Source organism: Stenella coeruleoalba (genome assembly GCF_951394435.1).
Source record: "Stenella coeruleoalba genome assembly, chromosome: 6".
NCBI classification, from domain to species: Eukaryota; Metazoa; Chordata; class Mammalia; order Artiodactyla; family Delphinidae; genus Stenella; species Stenella coeruleoalba.
This window is the reverse complement of record NC_137151.1, coordinates 91781725-91792682: the sequence shown is the minus strand read 5'-3', so window position 1 is coordinate 91792682 and position 10958 is coordinate 91781725. Positions and strand designations below refer to the sequence as shown.

The 10958-nt window shown below is 36.8% G+C and overlaps 1 pseudogene across 1 annotated transcript; it reads right to left on the bottom strand.

The window, feature by feature from the left end:
- Positions 1 to 8057: 8057 nt before the first annotated feature.
- LOC307187826 (T-complex protein 1 subunit zeta-like) lies at positions 8058 to 9705 on the bottom strand (annotated as a pseudogene). The gene has a single exon. The product of its transcript is annotated as a T-complex protein 1 subunit zeta-like (transcript).
- Between the last annotated feature and the right edge of the window lie 1253 nt (positions 9706 to 10958).

Below are 10958 nucleotides of genomic sequence, written 5' to 3'. Positions count from 1 at the left end.
ACCTCTGAGGGGTATGGAGAATAAAACAAAGATGAGATACACAGACGCCCTGACCTTTGTGGAGAAAAGTCATTGTATACATATTTCTTATGAATAATACAGTGCCCCCCAAAAGATAAATATTCAAATCAATGAATTTTGTGTTGTGCCCAATTTCCTGTTTAGAGAGAAGGGAAAATGTTTCCCTTCCATTTCCCTACTGCACAATGAAATTAAAGCAAATGGAAAAGAGAATTCAATTTATCAAAATTCCCCATTGGGGAACCAGTGGCTCTCATTTTACACACTACTTGTGATTAGCTTTAGGGCCTTTCACCTAATTCTTTCCTTTGAATTAATTAAAAGTACGTTTGAATGTGACAGACATTTCAAAATTCCCTGTAATGTGACAGGAAGAGCTTTTTTCCTTTTCATTTTTCTTTTTTTCTCCATAACTATAGAAGCTCCAAGCTCCAAAGATATTACTACAATGCTGCAAGGTTGTTTACCTTCGCTCCTTCACAAAAGATAATCCAACAAATTACATTAATTATAAACCAATATGTTCCGTTCAATTCCCATATGAGCCATACCTGGGGATGAGCATCTGCTCTTATTTTCTGAGCTCGGTTTTGAGGACAAGATTCACAACAATGCTCAATCCATAATTAACAGAAAAATTAAAGATGCAACATCCCGACATCCTGCTTTTTGAAGCAGTATGCTTCAAAATATACATGCCTACTCCTGGCAAGCTTCTTTTTTCTTCCAAACTCAAAAATAGCCTATTGTTATCCCTGACACATTTTTGTTTGTTTAAAATACTTACATTTTTATTGGACTTAAAATAAACATGAAAATATTTTCTACAAAAAGAATGAACAACATGTACCACTGTGATAATTTTCTTTTTAAACTTGGGGTTTCTTTTTTCCCTAGATGATTATCTCTCCTTCTCCCTTAAAATGATGTTTATGGTGTATTAAGCATGTTGTTTCACGGAGGGGGAAATATATAGAAATGGGCAAAATTTACTTAGGATACTTGATTTTCTCTTTTTTCCTGCTTGACCCATAAAAGGAAATAATAGTAAGTTATACCAGATCCTCATATACATCTACACATATATTTAGCGCATACATCTTTTATTCTATTCATGGAAATCCCAGTTAAGCAGTTGGTGGTAAACAAATATTTAAAATATCTGCATTATAGATACCTAATTCATATATAGCATCCATATGTGATTGAATATAAATAGGCATACTGTTTAAGTACACCCACACACCACATACAAAGTGAATGGAGAGCAGGGCAGTGAATGAGCTTCTCTTTTTCCTGTTCACATGTGTAATACCTGAGTCTGATGTGAAGATGAGCATTCTTCACATAATTTTTCTGAGATCCTCAAAAGAAAGAAAGTCACAAAGTCAGCATAATTCTATGAATCTCTGAAGTACTTTACTGTCATTTATCTTTATTGCATATTCAGTCATGAAGGGAGAGATATTCTGCTTTCATTGATCTTACTCTACTGATCTTCAAATTATTCCCAACACCACCTATCTGAACCTAGAAATTCTTGTTTTAATGGAGTTGATTTTTATCATTGAATTCATGTTGCTTTGGGAGAGAGACAGATATGATACAAGATCCTTAGTTTTTATCCTTAGTGATAGGAAGACCAGATAACCTTTGTGGTAGTTCCACAGAGCACTGTGTGTCAGAAAAATACTAGTCTGGAGTCTAGCAGCTGAGGAGTCCTGGTCTGATCTCTAACATTCTCTATGCAAAGAGAAAGTTTTTCAGCAGGGAGGTCTGGGAGGGCAGCTGGCTTTGGCTTCACATTCACAAAGGGCCTGTAATATATATGTTGATGTTCTCTCCAAAAGAAGTTTTACATATAATCATGAGCAAGATTGAAAGAAGAAAATTGTAGTCAAGATGCTTTCAAATACAAATAAGAGAAAGCCCAACTAAGTTCTATTTCTTAAGGTTTTAGAAAAATATTTTGTTAGATTAATAAAGTAGTCACAGGCTGGCAGTTCTGGTGGGTCAGTAAAGTCATTGAGAACAGATACAAGCTCTTCCATTTTTTTACTCTTCCATTATTAACACTTTGTTTTGTTCTTAGTATTCCCACCTCATTACTTCAAAATGGCTCCCACAGATCCAGACATCATACCCGTACATAACATGATCCAAAGTAGAAAGGTCTCTTTCACCAGAATTGGGTCCCGTGACTACGTCTAAATAAATAATAAGGAGAATAATACTATGATTATATTAGCTCAGTAATAATTCATTTCCATTATTTTCTCAGACTGGGAATATTTCTGCCAATGGGGAAAATGCTATTGTGTAGGTAAATAAGAGTTTTCTTGCCACCAAATATCTGTCATATAACCCTACACATAGATTACTAGGTCATACTGTCTGGAGAATATATATGTGTGAATCCACACATTCACACACACACATATTCCTTTACTTGTAATTATTTTGCATTGTATATCATATATTAATAATATTTATTTGTTAAAAACATTTAAAAAATATTACATGATATTTGTCTACTCGTTTTGACATTTTTTAATACTTCTTTTAAATATATGGAATGGTATAGGCCTCTCTCAATCTCTGAGAGATAATGGTGATAGAGTTTACCAGCTGTATGACCATAAACATTTGCTACTTAACTTCTCTGTACCTCAGTTTGTCCATGGATGAAATCAATATAAAATTCCTGGACTGCCTAATTGGATCGTATTTTGTGGGAAGGATCCAATGCGTGATTACAGGAAATTGCTTTGAGAATAACAATACTTTGTAACCTGTATTTTATGCTCTTAGGATTTGATACTGAGATGAATTGCAGAGATAGGTAGGTGAACCCCAGGCTCCAGTGCTGGTCATCATGAGGACTTCTGAGTGAAGGAGCAGAAGGCCCACTGATTCCACTTACCCGTCTCTCCTGCCTAGTTAACCACAATATGCCTCAAAGGTAGAAAGTCCGACTGTTGGCCCAGTTGTCTCCTGGAGTAGTCTGACTCTATCAGGAGATACTTCCCAAACATCATATTATTTAAGTTATTATTGTATGATGTGTGAGAGATTGAGTAGACCCTGTAGAGTTTGAAGTTAAGACTTTGTAAATCACAGTTTCCTGTGGTTTTTGTCTACTCTGGCAAATTTTCAATGAGATTTACTGCCACAGGCCATGATTTTGAATATGGCCACACCCGTTTCCACAGATGTTGGGAACACTCAGTTTGGAATTTTTACCATGCCATTGGTAAGTGAGCTTCTTATACCTCCTCTGGTCCAGATATTGCCACACACAGGATATGGCTGGGTTCATACCTCTGATGTGGTTGTGGACATACTACATTTAGGTGAGGGTTCAGTATCTCCTTTCTTTAGTTCACAATGTTCATTGAATACTGTCTTGGGCCTGAGTTTTGTTTGATGAATTTTTAAAAATATATAACCAAACCTTTAAGGAGTTTAAAGTCAAGATAAGGAGGCAAAATCTATAGGTATAATATTATTTTTATAGCATTTATACTATATTATAATTGTGTCATTGTCTCCCCTAAGCAATAGTAAATTTGTTTGCTTTTTAAAGACTATTTTTTTAGAGCAGTTTTAGGTTTACAGCAAACTAAGAGGAAAGTGCAGAGATTCCTATATACCTTCTGCCCCCTACACATGCCCAGCCTCCCCCATTATCAACATCCCCCGCAGAGTGGCACATGTTACAGTTGATGAACCTGCATGTCACATCATTATCACCCAAAGAACATAGTTTACATTAGAGTTCACTCTTAGTGTTGTACACTCAATGGGTTTAGACAAATATATAATGACATGTATCCATCATTATAGTATAATACAGAGTATTTTCACTGCCCTAAAAACCCTCCGTCTTTTGCCTGTTTATCTCTCCCCTCCTTCCCAACTCCTGACAACCATTGATCTTTTTACTGTTTCCATAATTTTCCTTTTTTCCAGAATGCCATATAGTTGGAATTATATAGTATGTAGCCTTATCAGATTGTCTTCCTTCACTTAGTAAGAATGTATTTGTGTTTCCTCCAAGTCTTTTCATGGCTTGATAGTACATTTCTTTTAGCACTGAATAATATTCCATTACCTGGATGTACCACAGTTTATTTTTCCATTTACCCACTGAAGGACATCATGATTGCTTTCTAGTTTTTACAATTATGAATAAAGCTGCTGTAAATATCCATGTGCAGGTTTTTGTGTGGACATAAGTTTTCAGTTTCTTTGGATAAATACCAAGGAATGCAATTTCTGAATTGTATGGTAAGAGTACATTTAGTTTTCTAAGAAGCTGCCAAACTGTTTTCCAAAGTGATTGTACCATTTTGCATTCCCACCAGCAATGAATGAGAGTTCCTGCTGCTCCACGTCATCATCATCATTTGGTGTTGTCAATCTTCCAGATTTTGGCCATTCTAATAGGTGTATACTGGTATCTCATTGTTGTTTTAATTTACATTTCACTGATGGCATCTTTTCATATGCTTATTTGCCATCTATATATCTTCTTTGGTAAGATGACTGGTAAAATTTCTTGCCCATTTTTTAATCTGGTTGTCTGTTTTCTTACTGTTGAGTTTTAAGTGTTCTTTCTATGTTTTGGATAACAGTTCTTTATCAGATGTGTCTTTAGAAAATATTTTCTCCTAGTCTGTGGCTTGTCTTCTCATTTCTTGACATCGTTTTTTGCAGAGCAGAAGTTTTTAATTTTAATGAAGTTCAGCTTATCAATTACTTCTTTAATGAATTGTGTCTGTGGTATTGTATCTAAAAAGTCATCACCATACCCAAAGTCATCTAGTTTTTTTCTTATGTTCTTCTAGGAGTTTTATAGTTCTGTGTTTTACATTTAGTCTTATGATCCATTTGGGGTTGATTTTTATAAATGATGTAAGGTCTGTGTCTAGATTCATTTTGAAAAGATTGTCTTTGATCCATTGTATTGCCTTTGCCCCTTTGTCAAATATCAGTTGACTATGTTTATGTGGGTCTACTTCTGGGCTCTCGATTCTGTTCCATTGACCTATTTGTCTCTTTTTTCACCAATACCACACTTTCTTGATTACTGTAGCTTCATAGTAAGACTTGACTGGTAGTATCAGTCCTCCAACTTTGTTCTCCTTCCAAATTGTATGGCTATTCTGGTTTTCTGCTCTCCCTATAAACTTTAGAATCAATTTGTCGATATCCACAAAATTACTTGCTGGGGTGTTGATTGGGATATCTGTAAGATTCTTAAGGATAGGGATATGTCTTCTCTTCCTCTCTGGATACCTAGTATGTTATTGGTGCCTGATTTATAGCAGTTGCTCAATACATACTTACTGAATAAATAAAATTACTAAAGATGTGATCAGAGAATTAAATCAAATATATAAGACACTGAACAAGTTCAGGATTCCTGGAAGCATGAGGGTGGTGAGGAGGGAAGCTGAAATCATATGGATGCATGTGGGTAAAAATGAAAGTGGGGTAGAAATGAGGGAGTACAAAGAATGATGGGGCCGGATTTTAAGAAGCAACATGACCTTTGGAAATACCCAGAAGTGAGAAGCATTTTTTGAGAAACACCATCGAAACTATATTGGAGGAAAGTATTTTTTTTCAAAGCTATAACCTTATTTATCATTATTTACTTTTACTACACCAGGAAAGAGGCACATGAACACTCATAGCATATTTACATGTTTCTAGCGTTAAAAGGCATTCTCTTTAAGATCTCTAAGGTTGGGGTATGCGAGAATATGGAGACTCAGAAATTAGAAGCCTTAAGAATTTGCCTTCATTGATAGACAATGTGAAGTTTTGCTGAGGGCTATGTGGCAGAGAACAAATTATGAGAGGTCTTAAAAGCTGAAGAATTTTTTCCCCTCTAAAATTTATTCCTAGAAAAATAGATATCTTCTAGATATCTTTTGTGTCTCATGGATTTCCTGGCATTTTTATAAGGAATCTCAGTTATTTCTGCCTTATGTTCAGACACCACAACTTCTGATAAAATTTGCTACTTAGATATGTGTATTTTTCCTGGGACTCTAACATATCCTTGTTCTTAAAATCTCCTGGAAACCAGTATAATGCAATAGGTCAAAGGTTCTTGTCATTCCAGGCTAAGAACCAATTCACCTGATTGTAGAGCTATAAGCAGAAAAACTAACTGTAGGTCCAACCAAGTAGTATGGAGGAGGCTACCTCTGTGTTTCCACCTTGTGACAGTTGTGTCCTGAGTAGCAGCAACAGGCCAACGTTAGGAGAAAAGAGCAAGATGGGAGAGTCCTAAAAGACTTCTGACTGGATCTCAGTACATTTGTCCTTACTGCTCATGTGATGGTTAAAAGCCTCCTTTTCCTAACTTTTCTGTTCACTTCTTCTTCCCTTTTGTTTTTCTTTCCTTTCCTAAGCCCATCTAAACAGTAAAACAGAAGAAAAGTTCCTTTTGTGGCCAAATGTTTTAATATGGTCTGGAAAGCGTTCACTGAGTATTAGATTCACCAAGCTGAATATTTCTGTAGACACTGTGTCTTATAACTCATGAAAATCTCTTTAAAATGGCTATTTGTCTACATGCCACTCATTTTGTTCTAATTAATAAATAATCAAAATTTTCATAAAACAGTGGACCAACTGCAGAAAGATTTGTGTGGGGGAGGGGAGCGTGATGATAATTCATTATGTGAAAATGTTCATTCAAACAAATTGGATGCATGTTTTCTTCACAAAAATAATTTCATCGTAGAGCATAAAGAAATACAATCTAATTTTTAAAAAATCTAATTTTCACCTATATTTTCAGGATTCTGCTGGGGAGAGATAAGATAAAGAGGCATTCATCCTTGTAATTTTATTTTATTTTTTTCAACTTCATATTTATTGCACACTCACTATAGGCAACTGACAAGTCCTCAAAACACAAAGTGTAGCAACACACAACTTCACTTTCAAGGGCTTCAGATATACCTACTGTATTTTGTGGAAACATGTAGAAGAGAACAGTAACTTGGGTGAAGAAAAGAGGACACTAGACAGTTTGGGAGGGATATCAGCCTAAGCAAATGTTCCGAGGTGTAAAAATAACGGTCTTGCCTGAAAATCTCCTGTCTCACCTAGTCCTTAGTCACCACGCCCTCAACCATGTTTTTAACCTCTGCCTTTCCTATTTTTGCCACTTTAGACTTGCAGCTCTTTCAATTCCCTTGCCTCTAATTCCATCTTTCTACTCACTACAACTTAACATTTCTGGGAAGCATTTTACCAAAGCTATTTCATAAAGCATGAAAAGTCCAATTTGTCCAATAGTTTCTTTTTACTCAAAAGCAGCGGTCCCCAATGTTTTTGGCCCCAGGAACCGGTTTCGTGGAAGACAGTTTTTCAAGAGGGGAGATGGTTCAAGCAGTAATGTGAGCGATGGGGGGAATGGGGATGGTTCGGCGGTAATGCAAGCCATGGGAAGCAGCAAATGAAGCTTCCCTTGCTTGCTCGCTGCTCACTTGCTGTGCAGCCTCCTTCCTAACAGGCTGCTGACCAGTACTGGTCTTCAGCCTGGGGGTTGGGAGAACCCCTGCTCAAAAGGATTTATACTAAGGAAGCAGGAATGCTTTCTGAACCTTAAGTTACTTAAGTCTTATTTATAACTAGCATAAAAATTGAAAACTTAAATGCTTAATGATGGGGAACTATTGGAGATAAATTAAAATACATTCATTAGAAGAATTATTAAACCATTAAAATTTGTTTTTCAAGGAATATTTAATAACAAGGTAGATAACATATGCTTATCTAACATGTATTTTTATATCACTGAAGCTAAAATAAAATGTCCTTTTTATTGGGTAAGTTTGGCCTGCTGTATGTGTACACTGCAGTGCAATTTAAAAAATACTGTAATTATAATTTCAGAACTTCAGAATCTGAATAGGTGCCAGTGTTCTCTCCTTTTTTTATATGGGAAAAAAAATCCTTTGAAAATCTTTTGAAGCTTGGACAAAAATTCCATAGCTATATTCTTAGTATCACTCTGTAGAGTCTTCATGATTCAGATGATACAAGGGAAGAGCTTCAGTGCAACCTTTTAGAGAAGACATTCCAGCTCTCATGATCTCATCAACCAGGAGAATGTTGGTGGCGATCACAATGCAGGAATGAAGAAGCTGTTTCTTTATGCAATAAATATCCCATATGTCTACTTCTGTTGTTACCATTGGCTCACCTGTGTTCAAGTCCACACCCACGATTTGACCTGATTCTGAATGTTCTGCTTGAACTTTAACTAGAGTTTCCTGAAAGTCAAAACCAGAGTTTGAGCAAGAACTTTGGGAATAATGAGCAATGCATCAGCAAATGCTTGAACTCCAAGTTGGGCCCTGCCCTTTACACTGGGCTTGTATTTAATCAGGGCTTCTGCCATTGCCACTTCCACTGCACCAGCACCTGGAACTACACAGCAATCATCAATAACATTTTTAACCGTCCTCAAGCCATCTCTTACTGCATCTTTGATTTGAGTAAGAGTGTGCTTTTTTGGTCCTTTGATCAACAATGTGACCGAGCAAGGATTGTTACATTTCTCAGTAAAGGTGAACTTCTCTTCTCCCAATGTATATTCATAGACAAGTCCTGCATGTCCCAAACAATCAGGATTTAGGTCATCAAGAGAATTTAGGGCTACCCCACCACAAGCAAGAGTCAGCCTTTCCATATTTCTTCTTTTAGCTCTGCACAGAGCTACTATGCCTTCTTCTGCAAGAGCATCTAAGGAAAAGGTGTCAATTCCCTTTTGATTAATAACAACAAATCCTTTATCAGCATCACCACAGAATTTCTTTTTCAGGTCTATTATTTTTTTAACTCTGTCTTCAATGAATTTTCTTTCAGCTTTCACTAGTTTCTCTCTCTCCTCTGTACCCTTGTAAAAAAAAAAAAGCCAGAATTCACTTGTTTTTTCATATTCTAATGACACGTCGCATGTGAGGATGTAAGCATCTTCTGTTCTCTTTTTCGTATCAGGATGCCATGCCCCATGGTCCAAAACAAGACCTCTGATTAAGCTTCTGTCGTTTTTAGATTTAGGTTTCATCTCCATGATCTCAACCATGAAGAGGTCAATAGGTTCATCTTGTTTTTTAAGGGCTAAAATGGAGTCCACTACAGCCTCTGTTAAGACATCAGTAAGTTCAGCATGAACTTTAGTACATAGAGATGTTCTGGCCACGTCTATGGTGTTTCCCTGTCCATCCCTTTGCTTACTTTGACTCGTTCCAAAAACTGAAGTGCCTTTTCCTTTGCACCTTCAAATCCTTCTGTAATTATTCTGGGACAAAGACCTTCAGAAATGTAGTGATCTGCCTGCTTCAGGAGCTCTCCCATGATTAGGACATTGGAAGTGGTACCATCACCAGTTATGTCATTCTGAGCTGTTGCTAGTTTGGCTGTTAAGAAGGTTGTTGCATGTTGAATTTGCATTTCATGAAGCAGCACATTTCCATCTTTAGTGACCTTGATGTCTCCAGCACCAGAAACAAGCATCTTCATGGTGCCCTTAGGCCCCAAGTTGGTCCTCAGCACATCCTGCAGCCCCCGGGCCACGCTGATGTTGACCGCCAATACCGCCTAGGCTCAGGCCACCTCGGCCTTGGGGTTCAGGGTCTTCACGGCCGCCATAGCTGACCCAGCAGAAGAAAATGAGGGAACCGGAAAGCCCAGAGCCAGTTCGGCATGGCCTGCCATCCTTGTAATTTTACACTCTCTTTTTTTGTTTGTTTGTTTCAGTCTCCTACTTTCATGAGAGAGATTTCCTCTCACACAGAGACCTGACTCTAGGAACCCGGGGCTGGCATGGCAGAAGCCTATACTTCACTTCGTGGAATTGTGGGCTTTTTATTAGAGCAATGTTCTTAACTTGGGAACCATTACTTTAGGAGCTTCATTGTTCTCAGGTCAAGAGAACATGCTTAAAAATGCTTGAGGACTCAAAGAGATTTTGTTTATCTGGGTTAGAGCAAAACTGAACAAGTGTTATTTTATTAAAGGTAGCTGCCATGTGCGATTTAAACCATTATTGATGAACTTTTAAAATTCTGTTACGTGAAAATAGATTGTTTTATCTCACTAACTTTGGATCGGTCTTTTACCCCCACATAATTTTATATCATCATGCATTGGTCATTTGAAAATATTGGCTACTGAGTTATGCAGATCTTCCAAATGTTGACACATTTTATAATACAAGCTATTTTAAAAATACTATTTGTTAGTATCACCTCTGAGCTCAGAAAATTCTTCAGGTATTGGGAAGCTATTAGGCTCACAGCGGCCTATATAAATCTTCTAAAATTTTCATTTTTGCTTGAAAGCTCAAATTTTACCTTTGGTGACAAATACTTTCAGTTTTTATTCCTCGAAACAATAAGCTCCCTTTGTTCATTTGTGAGAAAATGTCTGGCAAATACCTAAACTATGGTCTGAATACTAGTTTGGTGGTCAGTCATTCCTTCAAGTAAAAATAAAAGTTTTAATAAAAAAGAAGCAATTAGTTCAGCTCACAGCTCAAACACTCATGCCTTTTCTCAGTGCAACTGTTGTACTGTACTTCAGCAGAAGTGCTGTATGTGTACTTCGTGTTTCACACACAGAATGTGACTCAGGTTTGAGATCTAAAAAAAATTAATTACTTTTATTGCTTCCTCAAGGACTTTAAGTGAAGCTGTCATGTTTAAACGGCAAGTGCATAGCAGTGAAGAATAAAATGACTAATAAAGAATACAATGAATACAATGACAGCTTGGTGCCACTGCCTTGATTCATCCTAAGATGCCAATGGTTTTATCCATCATTACTTTTGTGTCAACAGTGCACCTGTTGACACAGAGAAAATAGTAAATAATCTCTGACTGTATTTACGAAAATAGGTTTAC